Source organism: Chiloscyllium plagiosum, unplaced genomic scaffold, assembly GCF_037043375.1.
Source record: "Chiloscyllium plagiosum isolate Xiang-an unplaced genomic scaffold, Cpla_swu_hap1 HiC_scaffold_37, whole genome shotgun sequence".
Lineage (NCBI taxonomy): Eukaryota > Metazoa > Chordata > Chondrichthyes > Orectolobiformes > Hemiscylliidae > Chiloscyllium > Chiloscyllium plagiosum.
In genome coordinates this window covers 3,812,633-3,834,044 of record NW_028270175.1, presented here as the reverse complement: position 1 = coordinate 3,834,044, position 21,412 = coordinate 3,812,633, and the positions used below count along the sequence as shown (strand labels likewise).

The 21,412-nt window shown below is 43.6% G+C and overlaps 1 long non-coding RNA gene across 1 annotated transcript; it reads right to left on the bottom strand.

Annotated features, from left to right (window-relative positions):
* Positions 1-5,750: 5,750 nt before the first annotated feature.
* LOC122540460 (uncharacterized) lies at positions 5,751-21,311 on the bottom strand. The gene is made up of 3 exons (XR_015753418.1): positions 21,176-21,311; positions 10,854-10,914; positions 5,751-6,140 (listed from the first exon to the last, which is right to left on the bottom strand). It is a non-coding gene; the product is annotated as an uncharacterized LOC122540460 (long non-coding RNA).
* Between the last annotated feature and the right edge of the window lie 101 nt (positions 21,312-21,412).

Genomic DNA, 21,412 nt, shown 5'->3' with positions numbered 1-21,412 from the left:
TTCCATTCCATACTGTGTGAAAAAGTTTTGTTTTCCTCACATAATCCTTGAATTGTTTGTGTATCACTTTATATTTATGTCTTCTTTTTTGAAACAAAAACAAATCACTGGAAAACTCAGCAAGTCTAGCAGCATCTATGAAGAGAGAAACAGAGTTAATATTTAGGATACAGTGTTCTTTCTTTTAGAGGCAGGAATTGCTTCTCCCTGTATACCACCCCTATGAAAAAGAACAGGAAATGACATCAACTCATTGCTGGGCCTCTTACTGAGATAATTGTATCATCAATAGGCACAGGGGAGGTGCCAGAAGACTGGAGGTTGGCTAACGTAGTGTCACTGTTTAAGAAAGGAGGTAAAGACAAGCCAGAGAACTATAGACTAGTGAGCGTGACGTCAGTGGTGGGCAAGTTGTTGGAGGGAATCCTGAGAGACAGGATGTACATGTATTTAGAAAGGCAACAACTGATTAGGGATAGTCAACATGGCTTTGTGCATGGAAAATCATGTCTCACAAACTTGATTGAGTTTTTTGAAGAAGTAACAAAGAAGATTGATGAGGGCAGAGCAGTAGATGTGATCTATATGGACTTCAGTAAGGCGTTTGACAAGGTTCTCCATGGGAGACTGGTTAGCAAGGTTAGATCTCATGGAATACAGGGAGAACTTGCCATTTAGATACAGAACTGGCTCAAAGGTAGAAGACAGAGGGTGGTGTTGGAGGACGGTTGTTTTTGAGCTATAGGGAAAGGTTGAATAGGCTAGGGCTGTTTTCCCTGGAGCGTCGGAGGCTGAGGGATGACCTTATAGAGGTTTACAAAATCATGAGGGGAATGGATAGGAAACATGGGCAAAGTTTTTTTTTCTCTGGGGTTGGGGAGTCCAGATCTAGAGGGCATAGGTTTAGGATGAGAGGGGAAAGATATAAAAGAGACCTAAGGGGCAATGTTTTCACGGTGGTACATGTATGGAATGAGTTACCAGAGGAAGTGGTGGAGGCTAGTACAATTGCAACATTTAAAAAGCATCTGGATGGGTATACGAATAGGAAAGGATTGGAGGGATATTGGCCAGGTGATGGCAGGTGGGACTAGATTGGGTTAGGATATCTGGTTAGCATGGACGAGTTGGACCAAAGGTTTCCGTGTTGTACATCTCTATGACTCAAGGAAACCCAGCACATAAATAGAAAGCAGGCCATACCACCAGTGCTTCATCTGGAGGCTCACTGATGACGTTACCTAGTATGGTGATGAAACATCTGAAAATGAACGTTCCAGCTCAGTGAGCAAACCAACATCCAGAACCACAACCTGAGCTACAGATCTTCTCAAAACTCAAGATATATTCAGTCCAGTCCACTTATGAGTTTGAAAAGCTCTATTAAATCTCTTCTCAGCCTTCATCTCTCCAAAATAACTATCCTCAAACTGAACTAATCTTGTAAATCTGTGCTGCACTCTCTTAATTGCCTGTGAAAAGATGATTGTGAGCTGTCTCTTTGGACTGCTGCAGTTAATCTCATATATGCTTATACTTAGTGGACAGAGCTCTATGATTTTGCTGCAGTGACAGTGAAGGAACGTGATATATTTCCAATTCAGGATGGTGAGTGACTTGGAGGGGAATTCGCAGCTGGTGGTGTTCCCATGTATCTGCAGGTCTTGTCCATCCAGATTGTAGTGGTCATGGGTTTGAAAGGTGCCATCAAAGGAGCCTTGGTGATTTGTTGCAGTGCATCTTGTAGATGGTATACATTGCTGCTCATGTGCATCAGGAATGGAAGGAGTAAGTACATGGTTAAGTTTGTGAATACAGTGCTGATCAAATGGGCTACTTTATCCTGGATGCCATTAAGCTTTGTTAGAGCGTTGTTAAACTCCAGGTTTTTCGCTAATTTCTATTGACTTTAATTTTTCATCAACTCCATGAGGCCACACTTAGTCAATTGCTGCCTCTTGTCAACAGCAGTACTTCTATCTCACCTCTCAGCTTTGTTGACCATGTTTGGACCAAGCCTATAAAGACTGGATCTGAATGGTTCTGGAGGACAAATTACTCCACAAAACAGGAAACATTGTGAAACACAGTCTCCATGAATCATACTAAAATAGGTACAAGATGAAATAGAATGGATCTCCATTACAACATGTGAATTCGTGATTCAGTAACAAGGTAATGCCTCTATTTATTTCTGAAGGAAAACACAAAGAATATGTCATCTTCTTCTCTGATTCACTTTACACCTCTGATCTGAAAAGCTACTAATGATAGCAATGGATAAATTCTGTTCACAAGCTATGGACCAAGAGAGCACGATTCAAACAGTCATAGAATCCCTGCAGTGTGGAAGCAGGTCATTCAGCCCACCGATTCTCTGGAGAGCATCCCAACCTCCACCCAATAACCTTGCATTTCCCACGGTCAATCCACTTAACCTGCACATCTTTGGACTGTGGCAGGAAACTGGAGCACCCGGAGGAAACCCACACAGACAGGGGGAGAATGTGCAAACTCCACACAGGCTGTCGTCCAAGAGTGGAATCAATCCTGAATCCTGGCGCTATGTGGCAGCAGAAGTTTCAATTAGAAGTTTTGATGCTTACTGGTTGGAAAATATGTAAAAATTAATTCAGTTGTTGTAGATCCAAAGAGTTTAAAGTACAAGATTAAGCTGCTAAATATTTGAGAGAAACATTACATAATCAGAACCAATCATAATGGACCGTGGGAGGAAACTGGAACCCCTGGAGACTGTGCAAAATCCCCACAAAAACATTGCCCAATGGTGAAAACAAACCCAGATCCCTTGTACTGTGAGGCAGCAGTGCTAACAACTGTGCCGCACTCAAAATGCCTTTGTCTTTTTGTAACTGTCACTTTGACTCTGGGGCTTTTTCTAGTTGGTTACATGAACAAACAATGAGTACTACACAAATTCTAGTCATCTGGATTCATCTGTTAAATGCAAATTCCATTATCCACAAACAAATCCATTCATTCAATGTGAGGCCCAAATTGTTTACCTGGAAAAAAATTAAAACAGAAATAGAACATAGAACAATACAGCGCAGAACAGGCCCTTCGGCCCTCGATGTTGCGCTGACCTGTGAACTATTCTCAGCTCATCCCCCTACACTATCCCAAAATCATCCATGTGCTTACCTAAGGATTGTTTAAACCTCCCTAATGTGGCTGAGTTGATTACATTAGCAGGTAGGACATTCCACGCCCTTACCACTCCCTGCGTAAAGAACCTGCCTCTGACATCTGTCTTAAATCTATCACCCCTCAATTTGTAGTTATGCCCCCTCGTACAAGCTGATGTCATCATCCTAGGAAAAAGACTTTCACTGTCTGCCCTAACTAATCCTCTGACCATCTTGTATGTATCAAATCCCCTCTTAGCCTTCTTCTTTCCAATGAGGACAGACCCAAGTCTCTCAGCTTTTCCTCATAAGACCTTCCCTCCAGACCAGGCAACACACTGTTAAATCTCCTCTGTACCTTTTCCAATGCTTCCACATCCTTCCCAAAATATGGCGACCAAAACTGTACACAATATTCCAAGTGTGGCCTCACTAGCATTTTGTATAGTTGCAGCATGATATTGCAGCTCAAGAACGCAATCCCTCTACGAATGAAACCTAACACACCGTATGCCGCCTTAACAGCACTATCCACCTGGGTGGCAACTTACAGGAATCTATGTACATGGACTCCAAGATCCCTCTGCACATCCACACTAACAAGAATCTTTCCATTCACCCAGTACTCTGCCTTCCTGTTATTCTTCCCAAAGTGCATCACCTCACATTTAGCTGCATTGAACTCCATTTGCCACCTCTCCACCCAATTCTGCAGTTTATCCAAGTCCCCCTGCAACCTGTAACATTCTTCCAAACTGTCCACTACTCCACCTTCTTTAGTGTCATCTGCAAATTTACTAATCCATCCACCTATATCTGCATCTAAGTCATTTATAAAAATGACAAACAGCAGTGCTCCAAAAACAGATCCTTGTGGCACACCATTAGTAACCGGACTCCAAGCTGAATATTTTCCATCAACCACCACTCGCTGCCTTCTTTCAGAAAGCCGGTTTCTAATCCAAACTGCTAAATTACCCTCAATTCTATGCCTCTGCATTTTCTCCAACAGCCTACCATGTGGAACCTTATCAAAGGCTTTACTGAAGTCCATGTATACCACATCAATGGCCCTACCCTCATCTACATGCTTGGTCACCTTCTCAAAAAACTCAATGAGGTCTGTGAGACACGACCTGCCCTTGACGAAACCATGTTGACCATCTGAAACTCAAATTGTTGCTTGCTAGATGATTATAAATCCTATCTCTTATAATCCTTTCCAAAACCTTTCTTATAACAGAAGTAAGGCTCACTGGTCAATAATTACCTGGGTCATCTCTACTGCCCTTCTTGAACAAAGGCACAACATTTGCAATCCTCCAGTCCTCTGGTACTAAACCTGGAGACAATGACGACTCAAATATCAAAGCCAAAGGCTCTGTTATCTCCTCCCTAGCTTCCCAGAGAATCCTCAGATAAATCCCATCCGCCCCAGGGTACTTGTCTACTTTCACTCCTTCTAGAATTGATAACACCTGTTTATAACTAACCTCGATCCTTTCTAGTCTAATATCTCGTACCTCATTCTTCTCCTCTACATATTCTCCTTTTCCTGAGTGAAAGCCGATGAGAAATGTTCATTTAGCACCTCTCCGATTTCCACAGGGTCCACACTCAACTTCCCACTTCTGTCTTTGACTGGCCTATTCCTACCCTAGTCATCCTTTTATTCCTCACATACCTATAGAAAGCTTTAGGGTTCTCCTTTATTCTATTTGCTAAAGACTGCTCGTGTCCTCTCTTTGCTCTTCTTAGCTCTCTCTTTAAATCCTTCCTAGCTGATCTATAACTCTCCATCACCTCATCTGAACCATCTTGCCTCATCAACACATAAGCCTTCTTCTTCTGCTTAACAAGAGATGCAATTTCTTTAGTAAACCACAGTTCCCTTACCTTATCACTTCCTCCCTGCCTGACAGGGACATACCTATCAAGGACATGCAATATCCGTTCCTTAAACTAGCTCCACATTTCCATTGTCTGCATCCCCTGCATTGTGCTACCCCATTCTATGCATCCTAATTCTTACCTAATCGCATTATAATTGCCCTTGCCCCATCAATAACTCTTGACCTATGGCATGTACCTATCCTTTTCCATCGCTAAACGTAACTGAATTATGGTCACTCTGTCCAAAGTGCACAACTAAATCAAACACCTGGCCTGGTTCATTCCCAAGCACCAAATCCAGTGTGACCTCTCCTCTTGTCGGCCTTTCACATACTGTGTCAGGAAACCCTCCTGTACACATTGGACAAAAACTGATCCATCCGACGTACTAGAGTTATAGCATTTCCAGTCAATGTTGGGGAAGTTAAAGTCCCCATAGTGACCACCCTGTTCCTTTCACTCCTAACCAGGATAATTTTGCCAATCCTTTCTTCCACCTGCCTGGAACTCTGCGGAGGCCTATAAAAAAACTTCAAACAGTGTGACCTCTCCTCTCCTGTTTCTAAATCTTAGTGCATTAACTGATTGAGGTTTAAATATTGATAGTTACATATACACCATGGATAACTCATCTATTTTGCCAAATTAACTGATATTTCTTCATAGAACAGCAATGCAACTTTCAATGATTTCTTACACTTTCTCAAATGTGATTTAACTCATTAAACAACTTTAATGGAAAATCATGAAAATAAATGCTTAATTTATGTTGCACTCTTCACAAACTTCGGGGCATCTCAAAAAGATACACAACGAAGTAAATATCGTTTTTACATCAACATACTGCAGATGATAGAAATTTGAAATAAAACCAAAAATAAGTCTGGAAATACTCAACAGGCCTGGCAGATTTTGAAAATATGGAAGGTAAGAAATACAGAAAATCAATTTTTAGACATGAAGCAAAGCCCCAAAAGCAGAAATGTAATAAAGATCTGATAATCTGATTTTAGGTGTTGATTGAAGTCAAATATTGAGCAGCACTCCAGGGAGAACTTTTCTGTTCTTCAAAATATTGTCAAGGATCTTTACATCGACCTGAAGTAGCAGAACAGACATTGGTTTGACATTAGAAAGATGGTACATGCTAAAGTAGATCTAGTTTAATAATAATTCATCATGGAAAAAATGTGATTATTAGGAGAAAGTGAGGACTGCAGGTGCTGGAGAATCAGAGTCGAAAAGTGTGACATTGGAAAAGCACATCAGATCAGGCAGCATCCGAGGACCAGGAGAGTTGATGTTTCTGGCATAAGCCCTCCATCAGGAATGTGGAGAGGGAAGGTGGAATGGGAGATAAATAGGGGAGTGAGGGTGGGCTGGGGGAAGGTAGGTGGGAAGACAATAATTGAATGCAGATGGGGGATTATTGTAATGGATTGGTGGGGAGGGTGGAGAGGGTAGATGGGAAGAAGATGGACAGTAGAACAGATCAAGAAGGTGGTGCCGGGATGGAGAGTTGGATCTGGGATAAGGTGGGGGTTCGGGAGATTTGGAAACTAGTAAAGGTGATGCCCTGTGGTTGAAGGGTCCCAAGGCGGAAGAGGAGGCATTCTTCCTCCACTTGGAAGGTGGATTTGATTTGGCAGTGGAGGAGACCCAGGACTTCAATGTCCTTGTGATTACGGTTGACCAATGGTAATCCATTTTAAAATTACCAGCTTTAATTGTCCTGGAGAAGGTGATGTTTTTATTAAATTTGTTAAAATTTGGCTAAGTAAGCTTTATTTCCTCATCCCTAATTGCCCAGTTATGAGTCAACCTCTGCGGTGAATCTAGAGTCACATATAGTACTGATCAAATGGCAGATTTCCTTCCAGTGAACCAGGTGGCAATCAATAGTGCTTATATGGTCACCAGTCGGCTAGCGTTTTAATCCTAGATTTATTTATTGAATTCAAATTTCACCATCTACCATAGTGGGATTCAAACCCATGCCCCAAACATTGGACTGGGGTTCTAGATACTGGTCCAGGGACATTACCACTACACCACAGCCTCTCCGCATGGTGAACTGCTTTCTTGATGTGCTGCAGTTCATGTTGTATAAGTAGGCCCATAACACATTTGGGAATGAGTTCCAAGATGTTGACCTAGCAGCAGTGAATGAATGGCAATGTAGTTGCATGTACAGCAGTTTTGTTCCACCAGAAACCTTGATGTAGTCCATATCCTACCAATAGGAAACAAGCTGAATCATGTTGTTGTCATACCTGCATTAAAGGAAGGCTTGACAACAGCAGAAGTTATCCATAAAGCTGATATCGAGAACAATGATGGGTAGAACATAGAACATAGAACAATACAGCACAGAACAGGCCCTTCGGCCCACAATGTTGTGCCGAACATCTGTCCTAGCTTAAGCACCAATCCATGTACCTATCCAATTGCCACTTAAAGGTCACCAATGATTCTGACTCTGCCACTCCCACAGGCAGCGCATTCCATGCCCCCACCACTCTCTGTAAAGAACTTACCCCTGACATCCCCCCTATACCTTCCACCCTTCACCTTAAATTTATGTCCCCTTGTAACACTCTGTTGTACCCGGGGAAAAAGTCTCTGACTGTCTACTCTATCTATTCCCCTGATCATCTTATAAACCTCTATCAAGTCACCCCTCATCCTTCGCCATTCCAATGAGAAAAGGCCTAGCACTCTCAACCTATCCTCGTACGACGTATTCTCCATTCCAGCAACATCCTGGTAAATATCCTCTGCACCCTCTCCAAAGCTTCCACATCTTTCCTAAAGTGAGGCGACCAGAACTGCACACAGTACTCCAAATGTGGCCTTACCAAGGTCCTGTACAGCTGCAACATCACCTCACGACTCTTGAATTCAATCCCTCTGCTAATGAACGCTAATAGGCCACCGCTTTGTGGGCGGCACGGTAGCACAGTGGTTAGCACTGCTGCCTCACAGCGCCAGAGACCCGGGTTCAGTTCCCGCCTCAGGCGACTGACTGTGTGGAGTTTGCACATTCTCCCCGTGTCTGCGTGGGTTTCCTCCGGGTGCTCCGGTTTCCTCCCACAGTTCCAAAGATGTGCAGGTCAGGTGAATTGGCCATGCTAAATTGTCCGTAGTGTTAGGTAAGGGGTAAATGTAGGGGTATGGGTGGTTTGCGCTTCGGCGGGTCGGTGTGGACTTGTTGGGCCGAAGGGCCTGTTTCCACACTGTAAAGTAATCTAATCTAATCTAAAGTAATCTAATCTAATCTAATACATCATAGGCCTTCTTACAAGCTCTATCCACCTGAGTGGCAACTTTCAAAGAGCTATGAACATAGACGCCAAGATCCCTCTGCTCCTCCACCTTACTAAGAACCCTACCGTTAACCCTGTATTCCGCATTCTTATTTGTCCTTCCAAAATGGACAACCTCACACTTGACAGGGTTGAACTCCATCTGCCACTTCTCAGCCAAGCTCTGCATCATATCTAAGTCCCTTTGCAGCTGACAACAGCCCTCCTCACTATCCACAACTCCACCAATCTTTGTATCATCTGCAAATTTACTGACCCACACTTCGACTCCCTCTTCCAAGTCATTAATAAAAATTACAAATAGCAGAGGACCCAGAACTGATCCCTGCGGAACTCCACTTGTAACTGGGCTCCAGGCTGAATATTTACCATCTACCACCACTCTCTGACTTCAACCGGTTAGCCAGTTCTCTACCCAACTGGCCAAATTTCCCACTATCCCATGCCTCCTGACTTTCCGCAGGTACCATGGGGAACCTTATCAAATGCCTCACTAAAATCCATGTCACTACATCCACTGCTCTACCCTCATCCACATGCTTGGTCACCTCCTCAAAGAATTCAATAAGACTTGTAAGGCAAAACCTACCCCTCACAAATCCATGCTGGCTGTTCCTAATCAAGCAGTGTCTTTCCAGATACTCATAAATCCTATCCCTCAGTACCCTTTCCATTACTTTGCCTACCACCAAAGTAAGACTAACTGGCCTGTAATTCCCGGGGTTATCCCTATTCCCTTTTTTGAACAGGGGCACAACATTCGCCACTCTCCAGTCCCCTGGTACCACCCCCATTGACAGTGAAGATGAAAAGATCATTGCCAACGGCTCTGCAATTTCCTCTCTTGCTTCCCACATAATCCTAGGATATATCCCGTCAGGCCTGGGGGACTTGTCTATCCTCATGTTTTTCAAAATGCCCAACACATCTTCCTTCCTAACAAGTATCTCCTCTAGCTTACCAGTCCGTTTCATACTCTCCTCTTCAACAATACGGTCCCTCTCATTTGTAAATACTGAAGAAAAGTACTCACTCAAGACCTCTCCTATCTCTTCCGACTCAATACACAGTCTCCCACTACTGTCTTTGATCTGACCTACTCTCGTTCTCATCATTCTCATGTTTCTCACATTCACATAAAAGGCCTGAGGTTATCCTTGATCCTAACCGCCAAAGATTTTTCATGCCCTCTTTTCGCTCTCCTAATCCCTTTCTTCAGCTCCCTCCTGGCTATCCTGTATCCCTCCAACGCTCTGTCTGAACCCTGTTTCCTCAACCTTATGTAAGCCTCCTTCTTCCTCTTTACTAGACATTCAACTTCCCTTGTCAACCAAGGTTCCCTCACACGACCATCTCTTTCCTGCCTGACAGGTACATACATATCAAGGACACGTCGTATCTGTTCCTTGAAAAAGTTCTTATAGAGTCATAGAGATATACAGCACGGAAACAGACCCTTTGATCCAACTCATCCATGGTGACCAGATATCCCAACCCAATCTAGTCCCATTTGTCAGAACTTGGCCCATATCTTTCTAAACCCTTCCTATTCATATACCCATACAGATTCCTTTTAAATGCTGCAATTGTACCAACCTCCACCACTTCCTCTGGCAGCTCATTCCAGACACAGCAAATTGCCTTTACTTCTATGGAGGCTATCACAAATCAGAATTAAAATTATAAAGAACTTTTCTTTTGGATAAAATCTCTAATCTGAAAGAAACAGAAGAGATCCCTACTCAACAATTCATATTTCTGAGTTATTTGATCAAACTACATCAATGTTTCACACTCAAACAGATCACCCAAACAAGAGACTCCCCTATCTGCCCAAAGTTTAAATCCAGGATCCATTGTCCGTGGCCGGAAACCCGGCATGCCAAGAATGGGAGTAAGAAAAGATGTTTTAGCCACATTACCCTCCATCTGCCTCATTGCCCTCCATGCTTTGACCGTGTTAATAACTATTGGATTCCAGTAATGTTCCGCAACTGTCCTCATTTTGTTTCAAAACAATAAGTTGATAAGAGGACACTTCATCTGGGAGGCCTCAATGTCCAAACGTGTTGATGCCGAGTTCCCACAGGGCCAGTCACTTACAAATGGTAGGAGGGAACTCAGTTGATACCATCTAATATCCAGGAGGTCACCTACGCCCCCCCCCCCCCCCCCCCCCGCCCCTCCCTGGGGCAATTTCAGTTTCGCAAGCTTAATAAGTGGCTGCTTATAGCACCTAATAAAAGAAATAAACCAGCCATTCAATTTCCTAAATGTTTGACTAGGAAAGAGCAAAGGGAGCATCCGCAAAGGGTACAATAAGCAAAAAAAATCATTCATTTTGGTAAGAGTGACTGAACCCAACCATGATAATGAAAAGGTCACCCATCTTTGAAGGTCTTGTTTAATAACTGATCAAAGCTAGGGGTAGCAGAGAGGCCCACGTAAAGAAAACCTCCCTGTGCCCATTTAAAGGGGAACCCACCTTCCACGCCAGGTATTCCCCTAAGGCATAGCCTCCGACTTTGAAAAGTTGATCTTGTAACCTGAGAAAGAACCAAATGAATTAACACACTGTATCAAACAGGGCACCGAGGCTGTTGGGTTTGAGAGAAAAATAAGAACATCAACTGCATATATTGTAATCTTATACACTGTCGACCCCACCTTTGGAGCAACGAGACTAGGGCCCCCATGATTGGCCTCTGCCAATGGCTCAGTAACTAATGTGAAAAGCAAAGGAGGAAGGGGACAGCCTTGCCAACTGCCTTACTAAAATTAAAATTATTAGACCCTATACCATTGGTGAGAACCGCTGCCAGAGGATCATAGTAAAGGATCTGGACCCATCTAGTAACACCTCACCCAAGCCAAACCACTCCAGGGTATAAAAAAGATACGGCCATTCCACCCCATCAAATGCCCTGTCCACATCCAAAGAGACCACCGAGCCTTGATCTGATCGCTGCTGGCACACTTGAATCATGTTAAGCAACCTCCTAACATTATTAGAGGATCTGTGACCCTTTATAAAGCTGGTCCAATCTTCTTTAACAATAGAGGGCAACACCCCTTCCAACCTCAATGCCAAAGTCTTAGACAAAATTTTAAAATCAGAATTTAAGAGCAAGATAGGTCTATAAGAAGCACAGTCCTCCAGGGCCTTCCCTTTCTTGAGGATAAGAGTGGTATTAGCCTGTCTCAAGGATGGTAGGATGCAATCCCAAATATATGAATAGTTATATATGTCTAGCATCGGCCCTGACGGTATGTTGACAAATTCTTTATAAAACACACTGGGAAGACCATCTGGGCCGGGTACCTTTCTACTTTGAAGTTGCCTCACCGCCTCCTGTATCTCTTGTGCTGTTAATGAGCACTAAGGAGAGATACTTGCTCAGCAGACACTCCTGGAAGATTCAAGTTCCTAATAAAAACACTCCATTTTATCCTGTCTATCCTCACAAAATTCAGACTGATACAGTTCAGAATAAACCTCCAAAATGTTACATTTATCTTTTGAGCATTACAAGTAAGAGGCCCATTCCCTTCCCTGATAGAAGCAATAGATTAGGAGGCATTCTTCTCCCTAACAAGATATGCCAAATATTTACCCAGCCTATCACCATGCTCAAACAACCTTTGCTTTGCAAAGGAAAGTTCCTTCCTGGTTGTATGCATAAGCATGGAGTTTAAGGTGGATTGAAGGGCTGTGATCCTCTGCAGCTTAGTCACTGATGGTTTACTATATTATGCCGTCTCAGCAGCCTTCAATCATGGACAGTATAACGGTGGCTGAGAGAAATTTTGATGAGGACTCGTCGACTGAGGTAGCGTGGGCTGAGGTTAGAAACAGGAGAGGAGATGTCACACTGCTTGGAGTTTTTTATAGGCCTCCAGGGAGGTGGAAGAAAGGATTAGCAAAATCGTTCTGGGATGGAGTGAAAGGAACAGGGTGGTCATTATGGGGGACTTTAACTTCCCCAACATTGACTGGGGTCAATGTTGGGGAAGTTAAAGTCCCCCATAATGCTATAACTCTAGTATGTCGGATGGATCAGTTTCTGTCCAATGTGTGCAGGAGGGTTTCCTGACACAGTATGTCAAAGAGCCGACAAGAGGGGAAGCCACACTGGATCTGGTGCTTGGTAATGAACCAGGCCAGGTGTTTGATTTAATTGTAGGTGAGCACTTTGGAGAGAGTGACCATAATTCAGTTACGTTTAATTTAGCGATGGAAAGGGGTAGGTACATGCCACAGGTCAAGAGTTATCGATGGGGCAAGGCAATTATAATACGATTAGGCAAGAATTAGGATGCATAGAATGGGGTAGCAAAATGCAGGGAATGCAGACAATGGAAATGTGGAGCTGGTTTAAGGAACAGATATTGCGTGTCCTTGATAAGTATGTCCCTGTCAGGCAGGGAGGAAGTGATAAGGTAAGGGAACCGTGATTTACTAAAGAAATTGTATCTCATGTTAAAAGGAAGAGGGAGGCTATGTGATGTTGAGACAAGATGGTTCTGATGAGGTGATGGAGAGCTACAGATCAGCTAGGAACGATTTAAAGAGAGAGTTAAGAAGAGCAAAGAGAGGACACGAGCAGTCTTTAGCAAATAGAATAAAGGAGAACCCTAAAACTTTCTATAGGTATGTGAGAAATAAAAGGATGACAAGGGTAGGAATAGGGCCAGTCAAAGACAGAAGTGGGAAGTTGAGTGTGTACCCTGTGGAGAGGTGCTAAATGAACATTTCTCATTGGTTTTCACTCGGGAAAAGGAGAATATGTAGAGGAGAAAAATGAGGTACGAGATATTAAACCAGAAAGGATCGAGGTTAGTTACGAACAGGTGTTATCAATTCTAGAAGGAGTGAAAGTAGACAAGTCTCCTGGGGTGGATGGGATTTATCTGAGGATTCTCTGGAAAGCTAGGGAGGAGATAGCAGAGCCTTTAGCTTTGATATTTGAGTCATCATTGTCTCCAGGTTTAGTACCAGAGGACTGGAGGTTTGCAAATGTTGTGCCTTTGTTCAAGAAGAGCAGTAGAGATGACCCAGGTAATTATTGACCAGTGAGCCTTACTTCTGTTATAGGAAAGGTTTTGGAAAGGATTATAAGAGATAGGATTTATAATCATCTAGCAAGCAACAATTTGAGTTTCAGATAGTCAACATGGTTGCGTCAAGTGCAGGTCGTGTCTCACAAACCTCATTGAGTTTTTTGAGAAGGTGACCAAGCATGTACATGACGTGGTATACATGGACTTCAGTAAATCCTTTGATAAGGTTCCACATGGTAGGCTGTTGGAGAAAATGCAGAGGTATGGAATTGAGGGTGATTTAGCAGTTTGGATTAGAAACTGGCTTTCTGAAAGAAGGCAGCGAGTGGTGGTTGATGGAAAATATTCAGTCTGGAGTCCAGTTACTAGTGGTGTGCCACAAGGATCTGTTGTGGGACCACTGCTGTTTGTCATTTTTATAAATGACTTAGATGCAGGCATAGGTGGATGGATTAGTAAATTTGCAGACGACACTAAAGTCGGTGGAGTAGTGGACGGTGTGGAAAAATGTTACAGGTTGCAGGGGGACTTGGATAAACTGCAGAATTGGGCTGAGAGGTGGCAAATGGAGCTCAATGCAGCTAAATGTGAGGTTATAGAGTCATAGAGATGTACAGCATGGAAACAGACCCTTCGGTCCAACCTGTCCATGCCGACCAGGTATCCCAACCCAATCTAGTCCCACCTGCCAGCACCCAGCCCATATCCGTCCAAACCCTTCCTATTCATATAACCATCCAAATACCTCTTAAATGTTGCAATTGTACCAGCCTCCACCACATCCTCTGGCAGCTCATTCCATCCACGTACCACCCTCTGTGTGAAAAGGTTGCCCCTTAGGTCTCCTTTTATATCTTTCCCCTCTCACCCAAAACATATGCCCTCTAGTTCTGGACTCCCCGATCCCAGGGAAAAGACTTTGCCTATTTATCCTATCCATGCCCCTCATAATTTTGTAAAGCTCTATAAGGTCACCCCTCAGCCTCCGACGCTCCAGGGAAAACAGCCCCAGCCTGTTCAGCCTCTCCCTGTAGCTCAAGTCCTCCAATCCTGGCAATATCCTTGTAAATCTTTTCTGAACCCTTTCAAGTTTCACAACATCTTTCCGACAGGAAGGAGACCAGAATTGCACATAATATTCCAACAGTGGCCTAACCAATGTCCTGTACAGCCGCAGCATGACCTCCCAACTCCTGAACTCAATACTCTGACCAATAAAGGAAAGCATACCAAACGCCTTCTTCAATATCCTATCTATCTGTGACTCCACTTTCAAGGAGCTATTAATCTGCACTCCAAGGTCTCTTTGTTCAGCAACACTCCCCAGGACCTTACCATTAAGTGTATAAGTCCTGCTAAGATTTGCTTTCCCAAAATGCAGCACCTCGCATTTATCTGAATTAAACTCCATCTGCCAATTCTTAGCCCATTGGCCCATCTGGTCCAGATCCTGTTGTAATCTGAGGTAACCCTCTTCGCTCTCCACTACACCTCCAATTTTGGTGTCATTTGCAAACTTACTAACTGTAACTCTTATGCTCGCATCCAAATCATTTATGTAAATGAAAAAAAGTAGACTGCCCAGCAGCGATCCTTGTGGCACTCCACTGGTCACAGGCCTCCAGTCTGAAAAACAATCCTCCATCACCACCCTCTGTCTTCTACCTTTGAGCCAGTTCTGTATCCAAATAGCTAGTTCTCCCTGTATTCCATGAGATCTAACCTTCCTAATCAGTCTCCCATGGGGAACCTTTTCGAACGCCTTACTGAAGTCCATATAGATCACATCTACTGCTCTGCCCTCATCAATCTTCTTTGTTACTTCTTCAAAAAACTCAATCAAATTTGTGAGACATGATTTCCCATGCACAAAGCCATGTTGACTATCCCTAATTAGTTGCCTTTCCAAATACATGTACATCCTGTCCCTCAGGATTCCCTCCAACAACTTGCCCACCACTGAGGTCAGGCTCACTGGTCTAAAGTTCCCTAGCTTGTCTTTACTGCCCTTCTTAATCAGTGGCACCACGTTTGCCAACCTCCAGTCTTCCGGCACCTCACCTGTGACTATTGATGATACAAATATCTTAGCAAGAGGCCCAGCAATCACTTCTCTAGCTTCCCACAGAGTTCTTGGGTACACCTGATCAGGTCCTAGGGATTTATCCACTTTTATGTGTTTCAATACATCCAGCACTTCCTCCTCTGTAATATGGACATTTTGCAAGATGTCACCATCTATTTCCCCATAGTCTATATCTTCCATATCCTTTTCCACAGTAAATACTGGTGCAAGATATTCATTTAGTATCTCCCCCATTTTCTTTGGCTCCACACAAAGGCCGCCTTGCTGATCTTTGAGGGGCCCTATTCTCTCCCTAGTTACCCTTTTGTCCTTAATATATCTGTAAAAATCCTTTGGATTCTCCTTAATTCTATTTGCCAAAGCTATCTCATGTCCCCGTTTTGCCCTCCTGATTTCCCTCTTAAGTATACTCCTACTTCCTTTAGGGAGAAAGTGAGGACTGCAGATGCTGGAGATCAGAGCTGAAAATGTGTTGCTGGAAAAGCGCAGCAGGTCAGGCAGCATCCAGGGAACAGGAGAATCGACGTTTCGGGCATAAGCCCTTCTTCAGGAATGAGGAAAGTTTGTCCAGCAGGCCAAGATAAAAGGTAGGGAGGAGGGACTTGGGGGAGGGGGCGTTGGAAATGTGATAGGTGGAAAGAGGTCAAGGTGAGGGTGATAGGTCAGACTGGGGTGGGGGCGGAGAGGTCAGGAAGAAACTTTCCTCATTCCTGAAGAAGGGCTTATGCCCGAAACGTCGATTCTCCTGTTCCCTGGATGCTGCCTGACCTGCTGTGCTTTTCCAGCAACACATTTTCAGCTCCTACTTCCTTTATACTCTTCTAAGGATTCACTCGATCTATCCTGTCTATACCTGACATATGTGATGCACTTTGGGAAGAATAACAGGGAGGCAGAGTACTGGGTCAATGGAAAGATTCTTGTTAGTATAGATGTGCAGAGGGATCTTGGAGTCCATGTACATAGATCCCTGAAAGTTGCCACCCAGGTGGATAGTGCTGTTAAGAAGGCATGTTAGGTTTCATTCGTAGAGGGATTGAGTTCCAGAGCCACAATATCATGCTGCAACTATACAAAACGCTAGTGCGGCCACACTTGGAATATTGTGTATAGTTCTGGTCCCCATATTTCGGGAAGGATGTGGAAGCATTGGAAAACGTGCAGAGGACGCATGGTCTTATGAGGAAGGCTGAGAGACTTGAACCTGTTCTCATTGGCAAGAAGGGCTAGGAGGACATTTGATAGAGACATACAAGATGATCAGAGGATTAGATAAGGTAGACAGTGAAAGTCTTTTTCCTAGGATGATGACGTCAGCGTGTACGAGGGGGCATAACTACAAATTGAGGGGTGATAGATTTAAGACAGATGTCAGAGGCAAGTTCTTTACGCAGGGAGTGGTAAGGGCGTGGAATGCCTTACCTGCTAATGTAGTCAACTCAGCCACATTAGTGAGATTTAACCAATCCTTAGGTAACGACATGGATGATTTTGGGATAGTGTAGGGGGATGAGCTGAGAATAGTTCACAGGTCAGCGCAACATCGAGGGCCGATGGGCCTGTTCTGCGCTGTATTGTTCTATGTTCTATGTTTTATGCCTCGAGCAGATGCTGCTGTTGTCCCTTCTGACTTACCGAGTATGAGGTAATTATCCCTCAAGCATTGGCCTTAGCAGTCTCCCAAAGAATGGACAGATTACTAGCTGTACCCAAGTTGGTGGCCAAAAATACTTCAAATTCCCTCGAAAATTAGTCAACAAACTTGCTGTCCTTGAGGATAAAAGGATCCACTCACCAGTACCAAAAGCTCATTGCATTACCCTTAATCTCAACCACTGAATATACTGCTGCATGATAAGAGATGGCAATATTCCCAATTGAACAAGATACCACCAAATCGAGAAGAGCTGTGGAAGTTAGAAAAATAAAATCAATCCTTGTATAGCAGTAATGAGGATTGGAAAAGAACGTCTCCACCCTACTTAGATCACCCAACTGTTTAGATTGTGGAGAAAGCTTTTGGGGGGCCTTTCAGCATTCCATCCAGCAGAGGATCCATAAGGCAATTAAAGACCCCCCCCCCTCCCCCCATAATAATATGCCACGACACAAAGGCCAGCAGCCTGATGAACGACTCCTGCCCGAAATGTTGATTCTCCTGCTCCTCAGAAGCTGCTTGACCTGCTGTGCTTTTCCAGCACCACTCTCTCAACTCTGATCTCCAGCATCTGCATTCCTCACTTTCTCCATCAGCAAAGATAGTGGCATCAGTCAAAAATTCAAGGGGTTGGGCCGGAGGACAATAGACATTTAAAATACCATATTCCTCACCATGTATTACGGCCTTAAGGATAACAAGCCAACCATATTCATCTTTAACATGATTTGGAGATGCCGGTGTTGGACTGGGCTGTACAAAATTAAAAATCACATGACACCAGGTTATAGTCCAACAGGTTTAATTGGAAGCACTAGCTTTCTGAGCGCTGCTCCTTCATCAGGTGGTCATCTTTAACACATTCTATTAAAGTGAATGGAAAATTCTTCTGGGTGAATATGGTCATTCCCCTGCTGTTAGTATTAAAGGACAAGAAAAAAACCCAATCAAAGCCACCCTGCTGTAACTTCAAGCATTCCTTGTCATTAAGGTGAGTGTCCTGCAACAGGGCAACATCCACCCTCTCCCTTTTGAGGTTCGACAACACCTTTTTCCTTTTAACTGGTGAATGGATCCCTCCAATATTCCAGGTGCACCATTTAAGAACACTGCTCGCCATGATCCTTTACAATCACCTTTGACTTGCCAAGAGGAAGAATTTGACTTACAGCACGCTGAGCATATACAAAAGAAGACTGGTGGAGTCTATTTACAAAAAACCAAAAAACTAAACTAACTTACAAAACACAAAAGGTACTTAAGGGGGGAACTTTGCCCCTTACCAATAGAGGCTTACACCTCCCATACACATCTCCATTCCCCTATCCAGTTCAAGTCGCACCCCAGACCCAAGCAATAGAAGGAAACAGACAAAATAGTGAGCACTCCACCCACCCCCAACTATATACCAATACCAATCCTAATTGGAGAAAACAAAACACACCAACAGCAGCTTCTTTAAGAAGAGGGTAATATTAAAAACATAGTGAGAAAATAAAAACCAAACATTATTGTCCATGTCTATAAATCCATCCGAATTATTTTAAAGTGGTTTTTCACTTATCTCAAGGAGTCAAATGACCCCACTGTCTCCTCGTGAGAAATATGAAGCACCGCTGGGTATCTCATCGAATATTGAATACCAAGTTCCCTTAATTTTCTCTTGACCTCATCAAACAATTTTCTTTTATGGATCACCGGCATAGAAAAGTCCTGGAAAAACACTATCTTAGTTCCCTGATAAGTTAGGGCCTGTGGATCTTTCACCATCCGTCTAGAAGATTCCAGGACTCTCTGATTGTCCCTGTATCTTTGAAATCATACCAAGGCCAGATGGGGGCACTGATCCAGACCAGATCTGTGCACTGCAACCCAGTGAGCTCTGTCAACCTTTACCCGGTTCACCTTGGCATCCCACCCAAGAAACTGTGGCAACCAGTCTTCAAATAAACTTACTAGTTGCCCAACTTCCATTCCCTCCTGCAGCCCAACTAACCGGATATTTTTCCTCCTACCCCGATTTTCCAGATCATTGACCTGTTCAGTCAAGGCCCTGGATCTGTTTCTCGAGGGCCTGTATCTCCCCCACCGAGGACTCGACCTTGGTCTCCAAGGCCATGGTCCGCCACTCAACCTCTTCAACTTACTCCCCGAGCCCTTCCAACTCCTTCTCATGCTTTCGTGGCATGACCGAAATCGGCTCCAGCCGAGTATGATTGTTTTCCATCAACTCCTTGATAATCCCTCGGATCGCCACGAGTTATTCAGCAATGTTCTGCTGTGCAGGTACCTCTTTCTTGGCTGCCAAGGGAACTGCAGCTGCATCCACAGTCGCAGGCCTGCCGATGCCTTAGGTGTGTGTCCCATGCATTGGAACTTGGCTGTATGCTTTCCTTTGGTGATCCTCCCTCACTCAAAAAGTATTTACAGTAGAACCTCAGCTATCTGAACATCAACCATCCGAATCCTGGACCATCCAAACAAGATCTCAAGGCCCCGCAGAAAACCCAGCATTTAGCAATCAGTTAAATGGCATTATGGCATGTATTGCTAAATAACCAAGAGATGTTCGGTAACCGGTAACTCTTGGCTAACCAGCATTATGGTGTGCATAGCTGAATAATTGAGGAACGCTCAAACAACTGGCACTCATAGATTACCGCTTGTTTCCAGCCACCTGAATGATCAATCATCCAAACAAAATACTCCCCCGCCTGTCCCGGAGTATATGGACCTTACATCCATATTTTGTTTAGGGCGGCACGGTGGCACAGTGGTTAGCACTGCTGCCTCACAGCGCCAGAGACCTGGGTTCAATTCCCGCCTCAGGTGACTGACTGTGTGGAGTTTGCACGTTCTCCCCGTGTCTGCGTGGGTTTGCTCTGGTTTCCTCCCACAGTCCAAAGATGTGCAGGTTAGGTGAATTGACCATGCTAAATTGCCCCTAGTGTTAGGTCAGGGGTAAATGTAGGGGTATGGGTGGGTTGCGCTTCGGCGGGGCGGTGTGGACTTGTTGGGCCGAAGGGCCTGTTTCCACACTGTAAGTAATCTAATCTACAAAAAATAGGTATTCAGAAAGAAGGCAAATTAAAACCAGCTTACCATATCAGGTCTGAGTAAAGATTTAATCTGCTCAATTTTTTCAAAATATTGTTTTTTTATAGCTTGTGGGTCTCACTAACTATGTTAGTATTTATTACCTTGAAAACAGGGTGATGAGCTGCCTTATTGAGTTATTGTGGTGAAGGAACTCTCACGTCAATGGTCAGTAGAGAACTTGGAGATTTTAATCCAGCAACTTTGAAGCAACAGTGATACAAGTCTGAGTATAAGGGACAGTCCCAGCATCTGTTGTTATTTAAAGAAATCAAAGATAGTAACAAGCTTGAAGAAAAGGCATAAATCTGCAAAGATAGATGACAGATTGGACAAAATATTAAAAACACTGAAGGATTACCAAAACATCAATAAGGAGAGAATTAGAGTACGAGAGAAAGTTTGCCAAAAATATAAAAACAGAAAGGGAAAGGTTTGTCAGTTAATTTTAAAAAAAAGAATTAACAATGTCAATTATAGAAAACAAGGCTGCGGAATTAGTAATAGAGAATAAAGAGATGGCAGATGAATTGAACAGATATTTTGCATCAGTCTTCATCTCAAAGATCGAAAGTAGCTGTAAATCAGGAACTGAAAATGACAGAGAAACTCAAGAGGATTACAATTACCAGGGAAATAATATTGAGTAAGCTGTTGAAATTGTGAGTTGACCATCCAGAGTTCTGATGGATTTCATCATAGTGTCTTAAAGGCAGTAGCAAATGAAGGATTGTTTTGTTGTTTTAATTTACCAAAACTCATTAGATTTGAGGAAGACTAAACAAAAAGAAAGAGAATTATAGATGCTGGAAATCTCTGGAACGCTGCAGCAAGTCTGAGACAGAGATGTTGGAATGGGAACACAGGCATGGGCTAAAACGGCAGGCAGCTGGAAATTCGCAATCACCTTTGCAGATAGGATGTGTTGCTCCTTGATTCGCATCTCTTTCTGCTCTCTGCCTCGACAGACGCTGTGCAAAACGTACAAACCGTTATCCCCGATGAAGAGAGCGCAGCTGATACGCAGCAACAACAACCTCATTAAGGCACCACACAAACGCAGAAACCAATAAGGGGGTTGAGGTGGTAATAGATGTTTCCATTATTTTCTGCCTCTTGTTTTGCTGGAAGTGACGCAGTCCAG